We start from the raw sequence: 22,683 nt of genomic DNA, 5'->3' as shown, positions 1-22,683 counted from the left end.
AAATGTCGAAAGAATACTATTTTTTATTGTCCTGGATGAGCTGTGATGGAAGATCTGTGGCACAAGCCAACAATGCATCTGCTGTGCGTAATAGTGGATGTTTTAATAAACATAATTAATACTAATGGGGAGACAGGGTGAGCAGGGAATGTTGGATTCTTGCTTTTTTTGCTGCTACTAAATAAATCAAAAAAATTAAAATATTCCTTTTATTGTGTCTGGAAAACCCCGTAATTGATGGATGTAATTAGATTCCCATAATTTGCTGGTCCAGATTGTTATTTTGGCACCAGCAGATCTCAGCTCATGAGCTTGTATCCAGGATGGGCTGTGTACAAGCGGGCAACAGGCAACTTGTATCCGTGGGTCAAGTTTGGTCTGATTCGAGTGGAGCAGCATCAAGTGGCAAAGCTTGGAAAATGCACACTTTTGTGCTAAAGTGAAACTTGTATCACCACCTCTTAGTAAACAGAAATGATTCACGCAGTGTTGAGAGTTTAGGTTCCAAAAATCGGAATTACGCACACGCTAATTTGCGTAATTCTGCCTGTATTGCTGAAATGTGTGCCAAATATTTAGCAGTATCCTTTAGGAAACGCATTCTGGAATTCTTTCCGAAACATTGTGGTTGTGGATGTTTGCAATTCTGGATAACTTTGCCATCCTTCTGTTTTCGTGGAGAGCCGCCGCTGCCTCTCCTCCTCCTCCTTCTCCTTCTCCTTCTCCTTCTCTTCGCTCTCATCTCCTGCTCGGGAGTCCTGGAAAGCATTTTTCAGAGAGGACTTTGCATTTCAGAGTTTGCATTTGAAAACATCCTCCGGAACGCTGACACAACTGTCAAACGCATCTTCTCAAACCCGTGTGAAGTTTCCATCTCCTCCCACTGCGACCTTGTCATCATCACATAACCGAAAAGCGCAAGAAAAAAACAGAAAACAGATTTTTTTTTTTTTTAATGGACTGGCGTACGGTTGAAATTAAAGGCTTCGGGCTATATTTTACTCCAGTGGGAGTCTTTCTTTTTTTTTTGCTCTGTTTGGGAAAACAGCAGACATTCGGGTTTAGGGAGGGAGGCTGCTATGGCACAACCTGCTGTCGATGCCCGACTGTTCTCACGGCTCAGATTAGAGAGGGAGGAAAATATCTCCTGGAAAACCACAGAGTTTTGGGCTTTTAAAAAAAATTTTACGCATGCCAAATGGTGCCATGCAAAGCTTTGCAGGGATCCAAGAGAGTGTTAACTTCTCCCTGAAGCCCTGCAGAGGTAGTCTTTGATGAGTTAAAAATAGATGACAAGAAGTGGAAATTGTCTGTGAGGAAGTTGAATTGATAAAAAGGTGATGGATGCAGCAAAATGTGAAAATTTCATTCAATCCAAGTCCTGTCCTGGTGCATTCCTGCTGGTTATTTTCTTTCATTTTTTCATTCCCTATCAATTATCATTATAATTTACTGCAGTGTTCCAAGCCACTTGCTTATCCTGGCTGTCATTTATTGTGTCATCTGTTGTTGTTTTTTACCCCACTCCCTGTTCTTTTACCACTGGGACTTCCATTAAAGTGGTGACTTGACTGAAAAGACCATTACCTGGAGTGTGTGTGTTTACAGAGATAAAGAGAGAGAGAGACAGAGATGGTGGGACAGGGAGGGAGAAGGAGTAAATGAAAGGTAAACAAAGCTGGTGATGAGGGGAGAGCGAATGATAAGTGCTGTTTGCAGGTTATCACTGCGTTTGTGTGCAATTGTGTATGTGTGTGTGTGTTGTGTGCGCTGTATAAACAGGCTTGTATTGAGGATAGCTGCTAAACTCTCTGTGGTCCAGGGGCTCTGCTGCAGCATCAGCTAGCACTTCCAGGAGGCCATCTGCCCAGCCACCAGCCTGCCTCACACCTGTTTTCCCCTCCCCTCCCGCCTCCCCCACCGGCTCTCAGGCTATAGGGTCAAACGCATCAGACCGCTGCTCACACACATGGACGGCCTTGCTGCAAAAGTGATGGCAACCGTTTTATTCTCGCCTAGACTCGCACAAACACTCATACGCACCCCTGGTTAGCAGTCTGAGCAAGTGATGCTGAAAAAAAAAAGACTCTCGCATGCAATGTGCGGCGCAGATGACACACACCCATGATTTGCATTTTTTCATCCTTTAGCGCATTTTGATGTTAACCGCAGCTAATGGCTTTCCTACTGCTTTCTAATGCGTCCAAATGCAAGCTTTTAGATCACAGAGACAAACAGTGAATTACTCTTGTATCAGAAGGACAAAACAAAACAGCAGCGAACACAGATTTCCCCCCCCCCTTTAGCACAGAGTCACATTGAGGCTCCGGTGCTGTGATGTAATTACAAAGCACTTCTTTTAAGTGTGACACACAGACGTTTTGGACGCACTCCAGGTTTGCTATACGGTGAATAAGTGATGATGACTCAACAGAGTTAACATGCATGAAGCCCATATAAACAGGAGCCTGACGATGACCTGTGTGGCTCAGCATCGTCACCTGTGTTGTCGCTAGCGTGCTTTTGTTTGTGCTTTTTGGTTTTGTCCCTTTTTAGCACACAAAAGTGAACACAACACCGCTCGTTTGTGTGGTGGCTGCAGCCCATGTCATAAATTATGCATCTTCTCATAACGTTTTGGTTGTTTGTGCATTGTATAATTCAGCAGTTTGAATAAGTCCTGGAACTGCTATAATATTCCTCATTGTTTCAACATACTAATGCTCAATTGCATAAATGTGTACACAGATAAAGATGGCAGAGCGTCTTGAGTGCAGGTTGGGTTTGAAGCAATGTAGTTTGAGGCCAAATGTCAGCTGCTGAACTGGATACTAAAACCAGTGTTCCATGCACTGCTTCAAGATGTATAGATCTGTTCTGATTATTCAGAGCCGTCTGTTACCAAGTCCCCGAGTGAATTATAGATGGAATCGCAGTGTGTGTGTGTGTTTGTGCGCACGCTTCCACACACATGCCACTGTAGATCGATACGTCTATTGATGGTTATCAGTGAGAGGGCAGTTCTCTTCACTGCTTATTGAATTTCATCACCCATGAAAGAGCAGCAGTGGTATAAAAAGGACTCGCAGGTAGGTGTGTGTGTGTGTGTGTGTTGCTGCGAGTGTGTTTTATACGTGGTGTTTGTGTGCGTGTTCACAAAAGCAAGAGGTTTTGTTTTATTGTAGTTGTGAGTTGGCCTTTACAGGGGCTTATTTAATGTCAAAGTCAACAGTGAGCACGACAAACTGATTTTATTGGCCTTGTTCGTGTTTTTACTCCAGATAACATGAGACTTATAGGGCGAGTGAAGAAGAGGCCAGCAGGGCAGCGTCTGACAATTAATCAGGGTTCATGAAGGTTTTTACAGCTCAAGCCACTTAGGAGACGAAGAAATCAGAATGATTGTTTCCTGAATGTGACCAACTTTATTTCTCATCCTTTCTGAATTGTGGCGGAAACATTACCGAGGAGACAGACGCACAAGCAGCAGGAGACGTAGTTTTTCTGATGTTTAGGTGGAAAACTAGCTGCGTCCACCACATTCTGGGGTTCTCGGGCTAAATCGCACGCTGGCAGACGCGAGCGGGACAACATAAAGACACACACTGTCTCGCGTCGGCTGCTCACTCAGTCTCACTCTGTATATAGAGCGGGATTGAGTTGCTAATTAACTTTACTTTCTCTAACTGTATCGCTCACAGGCAGACTGCCACACACACACACACACACACACACACACACGCGCTGAAATCTCTCTCTTAGGCTCCTTCTCATGATGTCTGTCCCCTCACTCGCTCTCTCTCTCTCTCTCTCTCTCTCTCTCTCTCTCTCTCTTCCACTGTTTATTTTCCTGCCTCCATCTGGAGTCGGCTGATATTGTAATCGCCCTAATGCACATTGCCTTCCCCTCACATACACACACACACACAACACACACATACATACAATGTGCCATCCTGACAAGCCCCCTTTTCTTATTCCAAAAGATAAGCCACTGGATGTGATTGTATGTGTGTGTCTGTGTGCGATGTAAGCACACATGCAGGTGTCTATACAGTAAATCTAATGAGTACAAAAGGACACACACACACACACACATATACAAGAGTGTGTTTTTCCTCGCACTCAGCCAAAGGTAATGATATTGAATAGGCGCTTCTCAGTGATGTGGAGTGGCGATAATGTGGCCGAGTGAAGATGTTACCCCCTTATCGCTCACCTCCTCAATATTCACCTGTCACCCGATTTACATTTAAAGATTAGACAGAGGAAGGGAGAGGAATTCAGGGGTGGCAGGGCCAAAAGTGTGTCTGTTTGCACATGTTTGTGTGTGTCTTTTGTGAGCACCGGAATGAGCGGTAAAAGGAAAAGTGCATTTGAAAGAGATTTTTACTGCGCTGCTGTCTCTGTGAGCTTTTGTTTTGTGATTCCGCAGAGATTTGAGACGTTCTGAATGTGCACGCGCACACACACACACACACACATGAATACAAAAGCGCAGACAGGTTTGATTGATGGGACGTATGAGCTGTGAAACTGTGCGATTAGGAGGCTTTTTTTCCTCCCCTTCTCCTTCAGTTCACGAGAGGACAATTGCTGAAGAATAGACCGGCGTGCTTTGCTACCAGTCCATAAAATCTGACCATAAAAGACTTATTTTTTTTTGTCCTTGTGTGTGAGAGAGAGAGAGTGGGGCACAGGCAGACAGCTCTTAAAACAAACAAACAGGCAGAAAATTAGACAAATTGACAAAGAGAGACACAAAGAAAGAGGAAGCAGATAAGAAAGAGAAGGTGGGGAGAAACCTCACCTCAGCCCCGTCACGCTTTAGCGCTTTTAATTACCTCAGCAGAGGTTGCTTCCTCCATAAAAACTGTTACCGTTGACCTGCGTGAACATGTGAAAATAATTCTCTTTTTATCCTTCTCTTGCTGTATTTTCTTTTAAACAAAAAAGGACACAATTTACGATCACCACCCCGGCTTATCAGCTTGGATATTTGATTTACAGCTCGGTTCGCTCTCATTAATTTTGACGTATGGATTTGGACAGTACACTTTATGAAAAGGGCAGCCACTGGAGTGGAGCCCTGGCTAGCCTGGTAAAAAGAAGTGTAATTAAGATCAGCAGACAGGGAGAAAGAGAGAAAGAGAGAAGTGTGGATCAATAGATGCAGACAGTGGACCCTCTGTTTTTTTCCCTCCGAGTATTGACGTGCTCAGTCAATTACATCTAGAGAGAGGAGAAGACGGAGAGAGAGAGGCAGAGATGAGGATGTGGGAGGCTGTGTGTGCTCGGAGACAGGCCATGCACATATTGCCAATGTCTGTATGTGTGAGTAGGTGCAAACAGCTAGCACGCATCATGTGTTCCTTTAATATTCACAGTCAAATACAGTCTGCAGATCAGACACATCAACAGCTGGTTTAAGACTTCCAGCCTTTTATCCGCCATCAGCAGACAGCGCTGTTTCTGCTCCTTGCTGGTTAAAATCACACCGCCATTGCCAAAAAATAATGAGGCCCTTTTTCTTTTGTGGTTGAATTTGACTTGCATGATGGGTATTGTAGGAAGAGAGGGTTTCCAGCTGTTGTCAGTTAGTGTCACAGACAAACAGGGAGACGGGACAAAGGGATGCGGTCGCTCGCTCCATCTGATTGTCTTGTTGTCAAACCGACAGCAGGTGCCTCGAATGATAAACGCTGAGTGTCAATTATTTCGAGGAAGGGCCATTTTAGAAATTGGCTCCAAGAGAAAGAGGGAGAGTGGCAGCGAGGACAGTGGGGGTTACATAAAGAAATGGAAGGAGCTGGTCCATTTTCTCAAAATGGGGCCAAGTAAAAGCCCCATTTTGTTTAACTTCCAGCGTACCCTGCTTCTAGTGTACCTCTCCCTCCACATGTGCCCCCTTATTCCCATCTGGCCTTTAGTAGTCTCAATCATTACCAGCCACCCTGCAAAGCGTTTGTTTGCTCACATAGTCTTCACCGGCAACAAAACTGGAGAGGATTTTATCTAAACAAAGCTGATATTTGATGGCATTTCTAACTACAAAAGAGGGATTATGCTTTGAATCATCAAATGTGCCTTTTTCCTTGAAATTGATAACAAAAAAGCTCAGAATTTCTGTCTGAAAAAGGTGGTTAAGTAAAGACAGGTGTTGTAATTGAGCTGGACGGGGAGATGAGGTGTGAGACTATCTATCTATCTGTCTATCTGTTTGTCTGTCTGTCTGTCTGGTTGTCTGTCTGGCTGTCTATCTATCTATCTCTACATACATCTTCATGTCTGCTCAGTACCTGTAGTGTCATCTGATATACATTCATGACCCCAGCTGCTCTTATGGATTTGCGATTGACAGCCCTTTAATCAAAGCATCTGTTCTTCCACTCTGTTGTACTCTAACCATATGGACACGCCATCCTCAGTTGCGCATTTCATAGTTGCGTAGATGGCGGGTCTCCATGGTAACCCAACTCCTCTTTTAGAAATATGACATGAATAATGTTTTTGGCCTCACATGTGTCTGTAGAGCGGTGTACCTAGACATTTATAGTGTTTCATATCGCGTAAGTCTGCGTGGTTGCGGACTCGTGCATTCCCTCAAGTTTTATGGCTCACACAGTCGTGTTTGTCTTCAACTGTGCAATAGAGCCATTTGAGGAAGAATCCATGTTTTTTTTTTCTTCTTTTTTTCCCCCCCAAGAGTTAAACAGCTCCAGATTGCAGCGTATAGCCCTCTAGCCCTGGTAACGCTGAGAGTAGGTGCAGCTCAGAGGAGAGAGAAGGGCTCTCACGGAGCAATGAAAATCCAAAAGGGAGAGAGCGCATAAATCCATCTCCCCTTGTAAGGTCCGAAATTTTTTTGCAGATGTTTCAAGATGTTTGGCCCAAGTGATGGTAATTTCTTGCCCATCTGTCTTCTCTCCTCCCCCTACGTCTCTTTATCAACATCTGGTTTTCGGTGCGGCAGGGAAACAAGTATCCTTTATAAGCCAAGGGTTCCCAGTTCCCCCTCTGCTTGTGCTATTAACTTAACCTCAACTACTGCTCTCTCTCTGTGCACACATATTCACATATGCTAGCCATTAGAAAGTCATACCATTCAGAAAATGTAATAACTTTCAGTTAGAGGCGGAGATAAAGCATTTTGGCTTTTTTTGTTCGCTCTTCACTTTTTCCATAACTGAAAAGAATTTGGGGTTCTGGTTTTTATACCTTCCCTGTGAGAGGACAAATTACTGCCTAGATGTTAGTTTGAGGATGCTTTAGTGAGAGGAAAGCCCCTTCCCCTTAAACATTTGAGTAGTACCCCTGGGTCTCTGTCTGCACCTCCACTACACATTTAGGAGTGAAGAGCATAAAGCTGCCATTTAGGGGTGACAGGATCTGAGGCACTTCGCACCACTTCCCTTTGTAGGATTCTTTTTGGAGAGCGCACTCACACAAACATTTTTGCTGCACACTTTAGCAGCTCGGCAAAACTAAGATCTTAATTTGCTATTTCCTTTCTGGCAGCATTAAATTGTCCACATAATAATTCACAGCTGTGCAGAGGATCATGTATTGTTGTGCAGCTGCAACTTCATGTTTGCAAATGTAACTGTCTCACACATGGGCCCAAATGATGCATCATATGCACACACACACACACACATCTGCAAATGCACACGCCAAGCCGGTCTCTCACATGCTCACAAACAGTGGGTAGTTGAATATGCAAAGACACGCAGCTCAGCACCATATGGCAGAGTTGTCAATCTAAAATGAAGGCATGCCGAGCGTGCTTTGAGTGTGCCATGTAAGGTGGTGTACGGCGTTCTTGGTGTGTGTTTGATGGGGTGAGCAGGAAAAGATTGCATGTCATATTAACAGACAGATACACTCGCACACAAGTCACAATTCTCTGATTTCCGCTGCTGTTTCTTGTATGCATGAACACAACATACACACACTCTTGTTCCGCCACATACCCTTGTCCTACTTTTTGTCATTTAGTCGCTTAACAAAAGCACGCTGAGCTCATTGTTACTGCCAATTATGTTCTATTAAATCAGTGTTGTTCCTGTAACACAACACAGTGTCGCAAGATTTCATGAAGCGAGCATTAACACTAAAATACAGCCTCAAATGCACTTTAAGACCATAGCAAGTGGAAGGATTGAAAATGTGGTTATTTCCAGCCATATGCAACAAAAGTCAGGTCAGACAATGAAGTCGTCATCATGCCTTAGTGGTAAAACAAAAAGAAAGAATTGGAAACAATCTGCTTCAAAATTATTGTCTCTGTATTCAGACAAAACAAGACTCTTTTGATTTGCCACTTTGCCCAAGGCTACAAGATGCAGTCACACAAAAACATGTGCCCACCCATGACAGATGCCCCTAACTGCTGAGGAGACTAATGCATTAGTCGTGCACTGCCCCGGGCTTTTGCCTGGTAGGACAATAACAAAACCGAGTCACCAGCTGATCGAGGGCGGAGGACACGCACACGCTTGCATGTGTGTGTTTATCCTGATCCCATATTTATTTACCATTACCATATAAATAGGGTCACACTTGTAGCTAAATGCAGTCGATTTGTTTTATTAATTCAGCGCAGCCCCCTAACAAGCTTTTACCTGTTGTCTGTATCCATAGAGCTCCTCTGTATTTCAAATTGAAACGTTTGAATGTGGCGTTAATTTAAGTGGTTTTAGCCCGAGTGAACGAGCAAGTTGACGGTCGTGTTACCAACAGAAATGAAGACTGTTGAACCTGGTGTTTGCTGCTTTTGTGTCTTGTAGACCTCTGTTTGCTCGGTGCATTGAATGTGTGTGCATGTGTGTGTGTGTGTGTGTGTGTGTGTGTGTGTTGTTGGGGGCGGGTGGTATCTTCATGGGGAATTGATTGCAAAGGATTAGATTGTGATTACAAAAGGGGTGGGGAGCAGGAGCAGAGATTGGGGAGAGAGAAAGGTGAATGGTGACAAGCGTAGCAAGGTGACATGGGGAGAGGAGACGGGGAAAATAAGATATCCATCATGTGGGGAAATAAGGTGCAGCCTGTGGCAAAGTCACCGCTGGAACAAAGATGTGAACATTCTCAAAAGTGTCTTAAATGAAGAATATCAAGTAACAATCATGTGAGCAGTTTAGCATTAGATGTTCACTGTGGGCTAAACGCTTCTGTTTTTCGAGGGCACAGTCAGTAAGACTTGAGATACCAGCGCTCAGTTACACCAGTGGAAGTAATCCAAAGTGGAATCGTTGTGTTTTAGATTGAAAACCACATTATTCGACGGAGCGAGTGAGGTCTGCGTGTTTGTAGCTCTGATGTCAGCGTGTTTGCCGGTGCCAGCTGGAGAACAAGACCCTGAAAACAGAGAAAGTGGGAAACAGAGAAAAGCTAGTAGGACACATTTGTGAGTGCCTCTAAACTGCTGGAGACCGGTGCCAGAAGCCGCAGAGTCAAACAGCCATGAGAGATGGGAGGCAACGGCAGAAAGACAGACGGACAGAAAAACAGTATGCACCATGTTAAATAACATTTACGACTTTCCAAATTGCTGAGCTCGGATACGGGCTTCGGCTTTCTAGACCTCTAATGTGTTTTTTTGAGAGTCTGTCTCCTCTTTTAGTCCGCCAGTAACGCTACGCTGCCTGCGAGCAGAAAGCATTGCAGCATTTTTAGGAAAAATGACATATGAAATCCGTCAACCTATATTTAACTAGTCCATGTCAAGGAGTTCAAACAGCTAGTCTTAACCACATCTACATGCGAGCCACGGACTACTATACATAGCTGCTCTGCTGTAATAGAAAATTATAGTGCGACGGGAGATTACGAGGTTGGGAAAAATGCTGTATTGATGGTATGTGGAAGAGAGCTTGTAAAATGTGGCATAGCCTGCAACTAAAAGAACTTCGAGCTTTACAGATGATTGCCAGTGTGAGGCTGCCTTATTTCATGATAAAGATAGGATAGACAGTTGTGTTTTTTTTTAAGGGAACAAAAGACAAAACAGCCCCTGAATGTGTGCTGTAAAGGTAGCAATTTTACATGTACTGCCTCTTCTCATTTGAAATGTATGCTTTCATTCACACGCCACAAATTAAATCAAGAATATTTTTTAGATCCTTGCATAGCATAGAAACAATTTTAAGCTCAGATGGATTCAGAAGCACAAATATCTACCTATACATGTGCACGCACACACTCTGACATCCATCCATCCACTATAAACCATCAATTCCAATGCTGCTGAGTGCTTTTCATTTCGCATAGCATCTCTTTCTCTCATGTCTGACAACAGCAGTTATAGAGGAAGAGGCAAGGACAGTGTTTCCTTTTACCAGCCAGACACATGGTGAGTCTGGCTCAGGGCACAGCCAGTGAAGAACAGAAGTTACTCACAAAAAACAGACAACTCACTGATTCAGATCAGTCTTAATAAAACCATCACGTATAAACTGAAAGAGTTACTGGATCTGTAGTCATTATTAGCAATAAAGTGTGCTCCTCCTTGCACCTCTTCAAAATCCAGAGTCATCATTCTGTGCAAAAATGTACTAGGTGTATTTTTTGAAGTTCAGCAGTCATGGTTAGCCAATCAGTCCCCTGTGCTCTCGGCCTTTTTTCTGTCTTTCCTTTCTACTGCCTGCCATTGTCTCTTTATTCTTTTGTCTGCTTTTTTTCCTCTGTCACTCCAGCAATGACAGCCACCCAAGAAATGCTTTAAAAAAAGCACTTAGGCACTCACCTATCTTTGCACTGCAAGTGTATATTTGCATGTGCATATATGTGCACACACATGTGTGCGTGTGTCCTTTGACAGTTGGGAGAGCATGTCTGCTGCACTTGTTGTCATGGAAACAGTAGGCACCACATATATGCACTGTATGTGTGTTTCATTGGAAACCCCCAAAATAGAGCCAGGAGCAGATCTGGTCAGGACGACCAGGGCCGTGATCTGACTTCGTAATTCACTTCATCCAGTTTGTCTTCATTTTTAACTCCCATCGTTAAGATCAGAGACCACCGCCGCTCTGGATCAACTCACAGTTTGATGCCCCAGGCAGCGTCTGAGGAAGCCAGATAGGACAGTCCACTTACCCAGGGCAGAGCCAGGACAGAGGGGTCAGGTCCAAGGCCACTAGTCCCTCGACCACCTTCCAATCCTGTTTCCTCCCTTGATCAACCATCCTCCATCCGCCTTCCATCCCACGATCGCTGTTCCAGCTTTAATTACCTGAAAACAAGCAAAAACATCCTGGCCCCGGAGACAGAGGACTAGTGAATGAGTCTATAATGCGTTTGTGTGCTCATGTGCACAAGTTGGAGCATGTTCTTTCATGGGAACAAGACATTTATCTGAGCAGCTCAATACTCTGCTCCACACAGACACAAACACTGTCCCATTCACACACATCCTGACCCCGACCAGCCAGCCATCCCCACCCTGCTCTCTCTAGCTGCCTGGGTTCCCATCCTCTAGGCTCTCATCCTCTTCCCCTCCAGGTTCCTTCTGGTTCCCTTTCTGGTTCCTGACCAGCAGGGCTATCTCTGGATGGCCGGTGGTTCCTCTCATTCTGCCGGCCCATTGTGTGGTGAGTTGGGTTGGGCCCTGGGCCCCGGGGTCGGGAGGGGAGCCAGGAACGGGCTGTTCCTGTTACTGTACTAGTTAAAGGAACTGTGGCACCATGTCCATTAGTCCTGCGTAACGGCTGTGAAACTGATTTTTAGGGCTATTTTTGTGGAAACTGTCACATGCAAGTCAGTTGCTTCCCTCGTTTTGGGAGAGCTGTGGCTTTGATAAGGGGAATTGGGTAGTTTAATTGGATGCCTTGGGTCTTAAAATAACTTAATAACACAATTTGTTCCACAACTCTTGCAGGACAAATCTATGTTTTACATGTAGGAAATGCAGGCGAGAAATGAGTGCTTTCCTCTGGGTCAGGATTTAGTGGGTGAGAGACACATAGTGAAAAGTGACAGAAACAGGCACATTTACAAATACAGCTGGGAAATTTTTAACATTATTGAAAAGATAAAGCTGCTGTTGAAACATTTTTAATAAATTAAAGCGCTAACATCTTAAAACCGCTCAGATATGAGTACAAGTACATTGTAGGACCATTTTGGGACTTCTTTATCTATCAGGCAATAACCTCCAGCCTCAGTGAAGACCATGATATTCAATGGAGGCTCAAAAAGTCCTTCTATTTCCTGCACCCTTGACAGTAACCTTAAGCATTCTCGCCGTTATTGTCTTTGTCAGTGAGGTGACAATCTGATGAAAACACACAATTTACCACATGCATGGATACTTCAGATGATTGCACACGGTCTCTGGTTTGAAGAAACACACACACATTCATCTCACGCACACACATCCACAACCATCATGCCTTGTGGCAGCTCTCAGTATGAGCAGTCCACTCTGTGCTTGGCTCGTCGCGGCGTGTTGCAGGGAGTGCTACACTAGCTAGTGCACTCGGTTAATTATGACTGCCAAGCCAGGCTGTCACAATGATTCACTATGGAAAGAGGGGGGGGAGGGGGGGGAGGAGTTGGCAGGTGTACAGATGTATCGTTAGCGCCACCTACTGATCTGGAGAGATGAAAATAGCAAATGAAGAAAGACCTGTCAAACTGTTTGTCATCCTGTCTGTCCTGCAGCACGTTTTTTCCATTTTCTTGCTATCATCTGTTCTTTTCAAACCTCTCTTCTCTACCAGCTTCTGTGCCGCTCCTCAATCTTTCGGCACCCGTGGCACTTCCTTTTCTTGCCCGCTTGTTTTTTATTTTTCGTCCCTGTCACCACTTCTCCTGCCGATGTCAGTTTGGTGGCGTCTTGTGTACTGTTGCGACAACTTAAGCACTCCATTCATCTCATGTGATCTGTTACAGAGAGCTGTAAATGTGCGCTCTCTCCTTCTCCTCCTTCTCCTCTCCACTTTATCATCGCCGGGCAGATCAGATTGGAAGTGGGCCAAGTCACTCAGTGCTGGATAAATAGAAGGTGGCTGTGTGTGAGGATTTATAGGGCTGCTTGAGGTTGCCCGAGCAGGAACGAAATGGGGTCCTATTGTGTTTGCATGTACATCCTTGAGGCACAGTGGAAAGTGAATTCAAATTGCAGTTTCTTTGACTCTCCTTGTGAAAAGAATTCTTGGATATGTTGGTGAGTTTTCATCGCTGTAAAAAAAAAAAAAATCAAGCACCTGCACAGCGACATTGGATCAGTAATCTGCTGCTTTTTTTCGTCTTCTTCTTTTTGCGCCTTCAGGTGAGAAAACAAAAATGGTTCCTGTGCATAGCCATTAACAACTCTTACGACAGTTAAGCGAGTGGTTGGGAAGAAGCGAGCAGCTGAGATTGGGAGAATTTAGCAACCCATCCACCCACCCACCCACACACACACTCATACACACACTGACACACACACACACACACACACACACAGAGGCCCACACACATGCATGCACCCACAGTAAAAAAGTCATTTGTTCTACCTCATTAGCATGTATTGTGGCGAGCGGGCGTAACACACTGAAAGGTGAAATGGGTCCGCCATGAATAGCACACCAGTCGGCAGAGGAGAGAGGAGAGGAAAAGGGAGGAGGGGGGAGGGGGAGGAGGAGAACGACGGGGGAGGAGGGGGAGGGAGGAGAGTGTCCAGATGGCTGGGGACCTGCCGCACACGCAGGGAGTCTCTTGCTCGCTTTTTTTTCCTCTCTCTCTGCTGATTGCACCTTTTCGACTACGCTCACTTTCGCTTGCTCTCTTTTCTGCAGTTCGCTCGCCTTTTTCTCACTTCCATCAACACACACACACACACACACACGCACAAAGGCCAAGCCCATATGTAACCTCCCTTTCTCCGGAGTTGTTGTTCACATGCATCCATCGCGCACACACACACACATACACACATCGACTCTGAGAGGTAATGTGCAACCAGGAGACAGAGTGCAGTTGAGTGCAGCCCAGTGGAGCGCCTGTTGTGGCCCACTGCACTTCCACACAAGCTGGTCACCTTCTTTGCCCTCCCCTCCTCCTTCACGTCTCTTTCAATCAACTCCTTCTTCTTCTTCTCTCCATCCATCTTCCCACCTTGACCTTCGTTTTTCTGCCTTATAGCTTCCCTCTCTTCTCCTCTGTCCGCTTGAAGTGACACTAGCTTAGCTGATAGAATTCAAGATTCATATGGATTTGAGTTTTGTTAGATAACACCAACTCTCCCCCCCCATTTAAAACATTTTGGATACTTTTCACAAATCCTCCTTCTACAGTGTGATGACTGGGTGTACGACCACGTTTGATATGCAGCATGGAGACAGTTTCTGGCGAGTTACATCAGATTGCACTAAAGCTGAGGCCATCTTTGGTCAGTCGCAGGGAGGAAGAGCGCTGACGTATTACCCTGATGTTCCCTTTCTCCTTCTCTCAGCATCATGTACTACTGCCAGAATAACTGTTCATTTATCTTCCCATCTGTGTGTGTCTGTATATCAGTGTGCCAGTCTGTCACTGACTATCTCTCTCATCCTTCTTCTCTTGATTCTGCCTCCCCTCTCTGTCTCTCTCTCTCTCTCTTCTCTACGCTATTGCCTCTTTGCCTGTGTCTCTCCTTTAGCGTGTGTTTTCTCTGTGTGTCTTCTAGAGAATCACTAATGGTCTCCACTGGGGTGTAAACTGTGTGAGATTCTGTGTTTTCTGTAGGCTGCACACACACACACACACACACACACACACACACAGAAAGGCATTTAGACAGGGGTTAGTGTGCAACCAAGACAGAAGAGGGAATTGTGGAATGGAGGCATGACATGTTGTGTGTGGTGATGTGGTTTCGGTCCAAACATAACCTTCTATTTGCATACCTTTGCACCGTTTTGCTTTCTGCACATCGCTAGTTCTTTGCTCCCTTCTGTGCCATTAAATCCGCTCATGTCAAGTGGCCAGAGGATGTCCCATGGGACTACAATGTGTGTGTGTGTGTGTGTGTGTGTGTGTGTGTGTGTGAGCGAGAGAAAGAGCATTTTGTGTGTGTGTTTTGTGTGTGTCTCACTCCATCACCCCTGCTATTCAAGTGTACCTCATTGACTCATCATTGAGTTGGCCCTCCAAAGCCCTATTGAGTTTACCAAGTCTTCCACAAAAAAGTCACTCCCATTCTTTCTTATAGACCCCCCCACACTCCCCCCACACACACACACACACACACTCACACACATGCACAGGATGGCTCTGTTCCACACAAAACAGCCTTGATGCTCCATTGAAATCCCCTTAGCAAAACGTTTCTCTTCATCAGCATTGTGCGACCATTCAGTTTGTTAATGCGCCTGTTCGAAGAAAGACGTCTATTTTTTTTGTCTGATTTGAATCTGAGCACATATATTAACCCATGTATTGAGAATGACTCCTTAATAGCCTATGTGTGTGTGTGTGTGTGGGGGGGGGGGGGTTGTAAGGAGGTAGAAGAGGATGCTAAACAAAACAAAACTGACTGAGCTCTATGTGTGTTTTCCTCCTTACTTAAAGCACACACTGTTGCAGCTTTTTTTTTTGACAAGTTGGCTTGTTTAATTCTTGAATAAAGTAAAGCCCTTGATGCTCATTCACAGACACACACACAGAGAGAGAGAGAGTAATTTAACTCAGCATGACTCATATGCCATACAGTTGTAAATGTATTTGCAATGCCAGTGCTTCCGATGTGTTTGTCACTGTTTTGTTTTGTTTTTTGACAAAAGATGGCAGGAAATGCAGTTAATATAAACCGGTGAAATTAAAGGCATTACAAAATGTAGATCAATGCAAACAATCATCACTATTTGGCTGCTGTTTTTCTTTTTTTTTTTCTTTTTGTTTTTTGCAGAAGCTTTAGTTACTGTCAGGTGGATTATGTGTTTTGGCAGGCCTCTCCATAAAGTATTTGTTTGGTTGCCTACGTCTGTTGCTGTTATTACATGTTTTTGTTGTGGATGAGATGGTGAAAGTGGGACTGATTCCAGGCAATCTGGGACAGAGGAGTGAGAACAAATGATCTGAAAAGAGGCTTCAGCATCCTGCAGCACCACGGTTCCACACATATGAGATGGTTTCAGTGGTGCTGTGAGCCAATACATCCTTATCAGGTAAAAGAATATAAGCTCTACTATACTGGCTGATAGCTTGACTGGCACTGGGCTGGTACTGGTGGGCTTCCTGGCACTGCGGTCCAAAAGAATCAATAACAGATCTCTGATTACAATAACTGGAAAGTGGGATATGAAGTTTAAGCTTCCAACTGTTTATTGAATAAACTAAATCCATCCTATCAGTGTCTGCTTATGAAAGGAAATATGAGCTTAAAGAGACTACGCTTATGTGAATGTGAGTAATTTCAGGGGGCACAAGTCTCAGGGGGAGCGGTGCAGCTATTGCTGTTATTTATCAGCAACACACACATATATTCTCTTGCTCATCTGTCTCTATCTCCTCTCTCTCTTTGTCCTATTATGTTTCTTTTTCCCTCTTTCTCCCCTCTACTATTGACATTTTAAGCAGCTCACTGGGGAACATGAGGCTTGTTGTCTTGCAATAATGTTAAGATGCTTTGTCTCTCATCCTCACTGTTGTGGGCACATCTAGACAGTCACACAGAACGGGAGGCAAAATGCATTTTAACGGAGGATCATGGGAAATTTGGTGCCTTTTTTTTTTGTGTGTGTGTGTGTCTTCCACACTCCCGAACCTGAGACATGGCGCATGAGCGTGTGTGAATGTGTGTGTGCGGGCCCGTCTGGGTTTGCATGTGTGCAGATGCCTGCAAGCTGACAGGGAGCGAAAGCCCAGACATATGTTAATCAGATGTTGTGATGATGGCAGAGCAGAAGGAGAGAGCGAGAGAGAGCACTGGAGGGAGGAATGAGGGCTGAAAAGAAGCGAGGAGCTTTTAGGAGACAGAGCGAGAGAGGAAAGAGAAATAGCAGCCACGGTGGAAGGAGGGGAAGAAGAAGAAGAAGGATGTGGGGAGAAGGAATGAGGAGCAGAACAGAGAAAATGACAGGAAGTGGTGCAGTGATTCATTTTCTATCTGCAAAAAAAAATCACTGCTGAAAATCGATCCATCCATTAGTTTAACAGAATGGAGCCACCCCATACGTTTGAGGTCACTAAACAAAAATGGTAAATGCTTCTTGTAGGTACCGGATGCATTAGCTGTACACAATATTGATATTTTCTTCTTGGATATTAGTTTGACATTAATGCCCTGTTTCAGCCAAGCAGCAACAACTGATATCTGCCAAAAGTGAAAGTACCAAATGAATAAACCCAGTAAAGGCCTGAGCAATATTTGAACAATAAAGCTGCTGTAATCATTATTTTTAATAGAAACAATGGATTAAATTGCTATGTGTGATATGGAAATTCTTTCCAACTCTATAGCCTTCATTAGCACCGAAGAACTTTTAAGCTTCTCTTCAGACATCATTTTGACTTTTCTATCGGTTCATCTAAATAATTAATTTTGTTTCTAAAAAATCGAAGTGATCTTTTAATTTAGGTCCATGAGTGCATGTAGCAACTGCAAGGTTAAAATATGTTAAAAAGCTCTGCCTGCTAATAAATAGACAACACTTATGGGGGTTTTGCCTTCACTGGTGGAGCATTAAGCAGAGTGTTTTCTCTTCAGGTGTTCGTGCGTTGCGCTCTGTTGCTGCGGTTTGCTGTCGAAACTTTACACAGTGTACAAAGCATGGATTTGTTTTGTGATCATTTGAAGTACTTCCACGCTTTCCAAGCCTTGGGTCTTTGGATTCTTTCACACTAAACCAAGTAAAGCATCTGACACCATGAGGCTTCAATTCCGTGGTGATACAGAAGAAAAGAATTTGTTGCAATGAATTGTACATTTTAGAACAACATTTTCAGTTTTAAATAAGGATGTTAACAGATTTTCAGTGTCAGTTGACCAATCATAGCAGCATTACTTAAAGTCAGCAGCTTTGTTGTATTAATTCAGTCTCGCTGTTGTGTTTAGTGGCATATCCAACCGCAAGAGGCAGCTGCTTTCAGTGAAAAAGATCTCATAGACTGCACACTATCAACCCAAACCTGAAAGATATCAGCTGTCCAGTTAATACAGTGGAGTTTTTAGCAGCTGAAGAGCCAGACGTTTTCCTCAAAAGTTATAGAGAAACACTGAATATTGGACTTGCATTCATCAGGTAGACACAAAAAACTGCAAACAAAACAAAAGTCTGTGTAGATTCTCAGTCGTTCTGGTCACAGAAATCCTTCATGAACTGAAAAAGCCTCTTGGTTGAGAGATGCAATACCTCCAAGAACCTAAAATAGAAATCCAGTAGGTTTTATCAAAAATTGACATCTCAATCATTACTAACAAGTTCAGTATGAGGTTATAATATGTCGCTGTTTTTACAGTAGCCAAAACATTTGTGAATACAGTTTCATATTTATGGACTTTCAGACTAATTGTTTGGTGACTGTTGTCCACACTGTGATAAATCTGGTTGTCAGAATCAATAACTCACCAAGAAAATAACAGAAGAAACTTTTGGTTTAATATGTGTGACGACTTTTTTTTTTATCCCAATTTAATTAAAAATCTACAGGATAAATTGACATTATTTTGCATTTATTTCGAAACATGAATTGATAATTGAATCCTTTTCGGTGTGAACACACAGGGGCAACATGAAGGTAGCACAAAGTGAGGCGGCAAAGTGAGAGGCTCGGGAAGCAGATAAGACAGAGAAAACGAGAGAAATAATTAGAGAGAGGGGGAATCCAAGAGGGAGAGGAGAGGAGAGATGTGGGCCATTTCTGCTCAAGAGAGTTCAGAGGGGGTCGGAGGAGAAGCAGCAGACGGCTGCTCCAAATGGATTTTCCTTGTTTGTAATGAGGCGACTTCTTCCAGAGCATGTGGTGTCTTTTGGGGGGAGAGAGTTTGGATGGAGAGAAGGACAGAGGGGAGGAAGAGCGTTGAAAATGGTTGGAAGTTGTAAAGAGAAGGGCAGGAAGACCAGGAGGAGGGAGGCGAGTGAAGGAGAAAGAGGCTGCGGAGAGGACGAAGAATAATAGGAGTGGAATAGTGTTCAGTCATAGATCTTTCTGATGGTGTTATGCAGTTGCCAGAGGGAGGGAGGGAAGGAGGGAGGGAGGTTGGGGGTGAGTGCGAGTGAATGGGGAGGAAAAGGGGGGATGGTGGTGGGAGAAACAATCAGTTATTGCAGATAGTGGTGGCCAGTGAGAGGGAAAGAAATAAATGGAACATGGAACAGAAAGGGAGAGGAGATTTGTGACTGAAAGTATTACAGCTGTTGTGCTGTGCAGGAGGGAGGAGAATAGCCAGAACTCAAGCTGTTAAACTGTAGAACAGAAATAAAAATATTAAGACAAATGGAACAGCATCTGCAAAGTGATATTGTCAGTCCTGCTAATGAGCTAATTGCCTAAAACACATGTGAGGTCCCACAGAGTAATAGTCATGTATAAAAACAAAGGACATGAGCTCCATGTAGAGAGCTCGTGTCTCTCCTTGGCCTTCATTTCCAAACAGTGGTTCAGAGGGTTCAAATGAGAAACATATGAGAGAGAGCTTCACCCAAGGAAAAACTCTGGTAAAGACAGTGACCTGCTTTAGCTTTTCTTTGATGTGAATTCCACGGTTCTGCACTCATATTACCTTCCCACTTCTCCTCGCCTCCTCGTTTCTTTTTATTTCCTCTCCTCTTCACTTTTATAAATTTAAACTGCTCTTGTCACTCCATTTCTTTCTCTGCATTGGTTTGCACTCTTTTGTTCTCATTTCCATTCTCCCCTGAAGAGGAACACTGTGTAATAAGACTGAGATGGATATTTTTTTCTTGTCTTGTCAAAGCCTCACATTCACTTCATTTGCTGTGTATTTTCCTTACGTGTGATCGAATTTCTAGGATGTATTCAGGATTGGTTTGTGTCATGCGTGAATGGCCAAACCCATATTCCCTGCATACACATGTTTCACTATGAGTAAACCACTTAAGGACATCTCTCATGGTCTCTCATCTCATCTGTGCATCTGATAGGGTGAAACCAGGCAAAACGAGGAAAACGGGTTTAGAGACACTCGGCGGACTCTCTGCCGTGTTCAATTCCAGGTAACCTGAAAAAAGAGCCGTCAGGCAATGATACATCTTAATCTTATATGCTGTGATGTAAGAAATGCATGTAAAGTGTCGACGCACAGGTGGTCGTGACATAACTCGGGGTATGTGCGGCGTTGGAAATTCATCCGATAAGATGAGAGAATGTGAGGGAAGGAGGAAAGGGACTGAGCGTTTATGAAAGCAAAAACAAGGGCAGAGAACGAAGCAGAGGGAGAAGTCAGAGGCAGCGCACAGATGGTGAGCTGTCAGCGGCCGGCTGTGCATGTGTGTGTGTGTGTGTGTGCGCTGTGTTCATACCATGCATATTTGTGGACGCTACATAAATGTGGAGTGCGTGTCTGCCCTTGCTTTCTTGTGTGCATCCATGCATGTGTGTGTGTGTGTCTGTGCCCTCTGAGCTGAGGAGAGGTACTGTATGTGCGCAGAGCTGCTCTTCCCAGATGGCACTGGCAAACAGGCACTGCAAGGCTGGCAGAGTTGGCACGGTTACCCAGCGCACAGTTGGCACTGCCAGCCACCATGCTTTCCCCTATGTACCGGGGCGAGAGTACCTGCTGCCAGCCGCCTAAGCTCATTGACTGACTGGCAGGCTGTCTAGCTACTGACTTACTCTGCTGGTAAACTTTCTCTGTCTTGGTTTGATCCTCAGAGAGCGTCCTTTGACCCTTAATGAATGAGAATCTCAGGAATGTGCAGCTGCAGCCAATGAGAAAAAAAAAACACAAAGTCACCATCAGATTGCCTGTCATCACCGTCCACGTCCCACCTTGAGCATTTCAAATGGTTTCAGCGGTACACAGCTGCATTGTAATTAATGCTGTTGACTGTATTGTTCCAGCAAGAGCTTTCATGTCTTAATTTCATTGTCAAATCACTACACGGTGATGTGTCTTAACGCACTGCTATGATCATGCTGATCTATAGGCCTCCGCTGGCAGGTTGCCAGCACTGGAGGCTTTCCAGCTCAACGCCTTGATGTTTTCACTCCGTGTCGCGGAGAAAACAAGCAGAAACGTACAATGCTGAATAGCTACCAAGGATAAAGGGCCGTGCAAATGCGAGGCGCTCGTGTGTCTCTGTGTGGCGGATGCTCAGGAATGCATATGTCTGGTCTGCGTGTGGGCTTTGGTGATGCTGGCGTGTCGGTGGTGTCGATGTTGGACTTTATATTTCGCATGCCATAAACAGGAAGTGTAAAGAAGCACAGATGTATGAGTGAGTGTGTGCGTGTGTGCGTAGCTGCAATCCTCTGCTGTGTGTGTGCCTCTGAGGAAGCAGCTGTGCAAGCGGCAGTGTGTGCCAGGTCGGGAACACTTTAGCAGAACCAAGACACCGTGCTTGTGTCTGTGTGTGTGTGTGTGTGTGTCTGCATCTGCATGTGTGTCTTTATTCGGAAGCATATGTGTGTGCGTGTGTCAGAGCGTGCGCACGTTTGTGTTCTTGTGTGTGTGTGCAGGGGGAGGGAGGGGTGGCGGCGGAGGAGGAGGAGGAGGAGGTGGGGAATTTGGCCACCCATCTGTGCGAGGCTATTTCGCTACTGTTTCTGCAGGCACACACACACACACACACCGTCACACACATACACACACAGGCAGAGCGCTGTGCCAGGCAAGCTGTTCACTAGCTGGCGCTGGCAACGCTCCAGAGAGAGTGGTGGCATCCATCTGTAGCACTGGAGAGCGGTTAGGCTGTGTATCCGAGTCTGTGTCGTGTTGTGTGTGTGTGTGTGTGTGTGTGTGTGTGTGTGTGTGTTGCAGAAAAACAAAACAATAGGACTGTCGTGATGATGCTATCAGTAGTATCAGTAGTGGGTGTGGGGGACAGAGTTCAGAGCTGTGCTGCCTGAAAAGCTGCTGCTGTTTGATGGACAGTGGGAGGTGGATGTGGGGAGGACAGTGATCTGAAGCGCCTCCTGCAGAACAAAGACTGCAACATGTGATGGCGCTACCCACACGTTTCACATAATTGAAGGCATTGTCAGAGATACACAGCTGCTGCATTTATTAATAAAAATGAAAGAGTGCTGCTACATATGGGATATACAGTATGAGGCAAACTGAAAACGTTGTCATTACTTTAATATTTCAGAATATTTGCTGGTATATATACACTACAGTTCAAAGTTTGGGGTCATCCAGGCAATTTCATGTTTTCCATGAAGATTCACACTTTTATCCATGTGTTAACATAACTGCACAAGGGTTTTCTAATCATCAATTAGCCTTTCAACACCATTAGCTAACACAATGTAGCATTAGAACACAGGAGTGATGGCTGCTGGAAATGTTCCTCTGTACCCCTATGGAGATATTCTGTTAAAAATCAGCTGTTTCCAGCTTGAATATTCATTTGCCACATTAACAATGCTTAGACTGTATGTCTGATTAAATTAATGTAAATAAGGACATTTCTAAGTGACCCCAAACTTTTGAACGATAGTGTAAATATATAGAACTTTTCTGCTTTTCTTTTTCTAGTCGTAGTTTAGCTGCCTTATTTTTGTTTTCAGTTATGTATTGTACTTGTATCTTTC

The 22,683-nt window shown here is 44.4% G+C and overlaps 1 protein-coding gene across 5 annotated transcripts in view; it reads left to right on the top strand.

Moving 5' to 3' along the window:
- The window catches only part of runx1t1 (RUNX1 partner transcriptional co-repressor 1), a 68,076-nt gene that overhangs the window by 8,640 nt on the left and 36,753 nt on the right, over positions 1-22,683 (top strand). The window lies entirely within an intron of this gene.

Source organism: Acanthochromis polyacanthus, chromosome 11 (assembly GCF_021347895.1).
Source record: "Acanthochromis polyacanthus isolate Apoly-LR-REF ecotype Palm Island chromosome 11, KAUST_Apoly_ChrSc, whole genome shotgun sequence".
Taxonomy (NCBI): Eukaryota; Metazoa; Chordata; class Actinopteri; family Pomacentridae; genus Acanthochromis; species Acanthochromis polyacanthus.
This window is presented reverse-complemented; position numbering and strand designations above follow the sequence as displayed.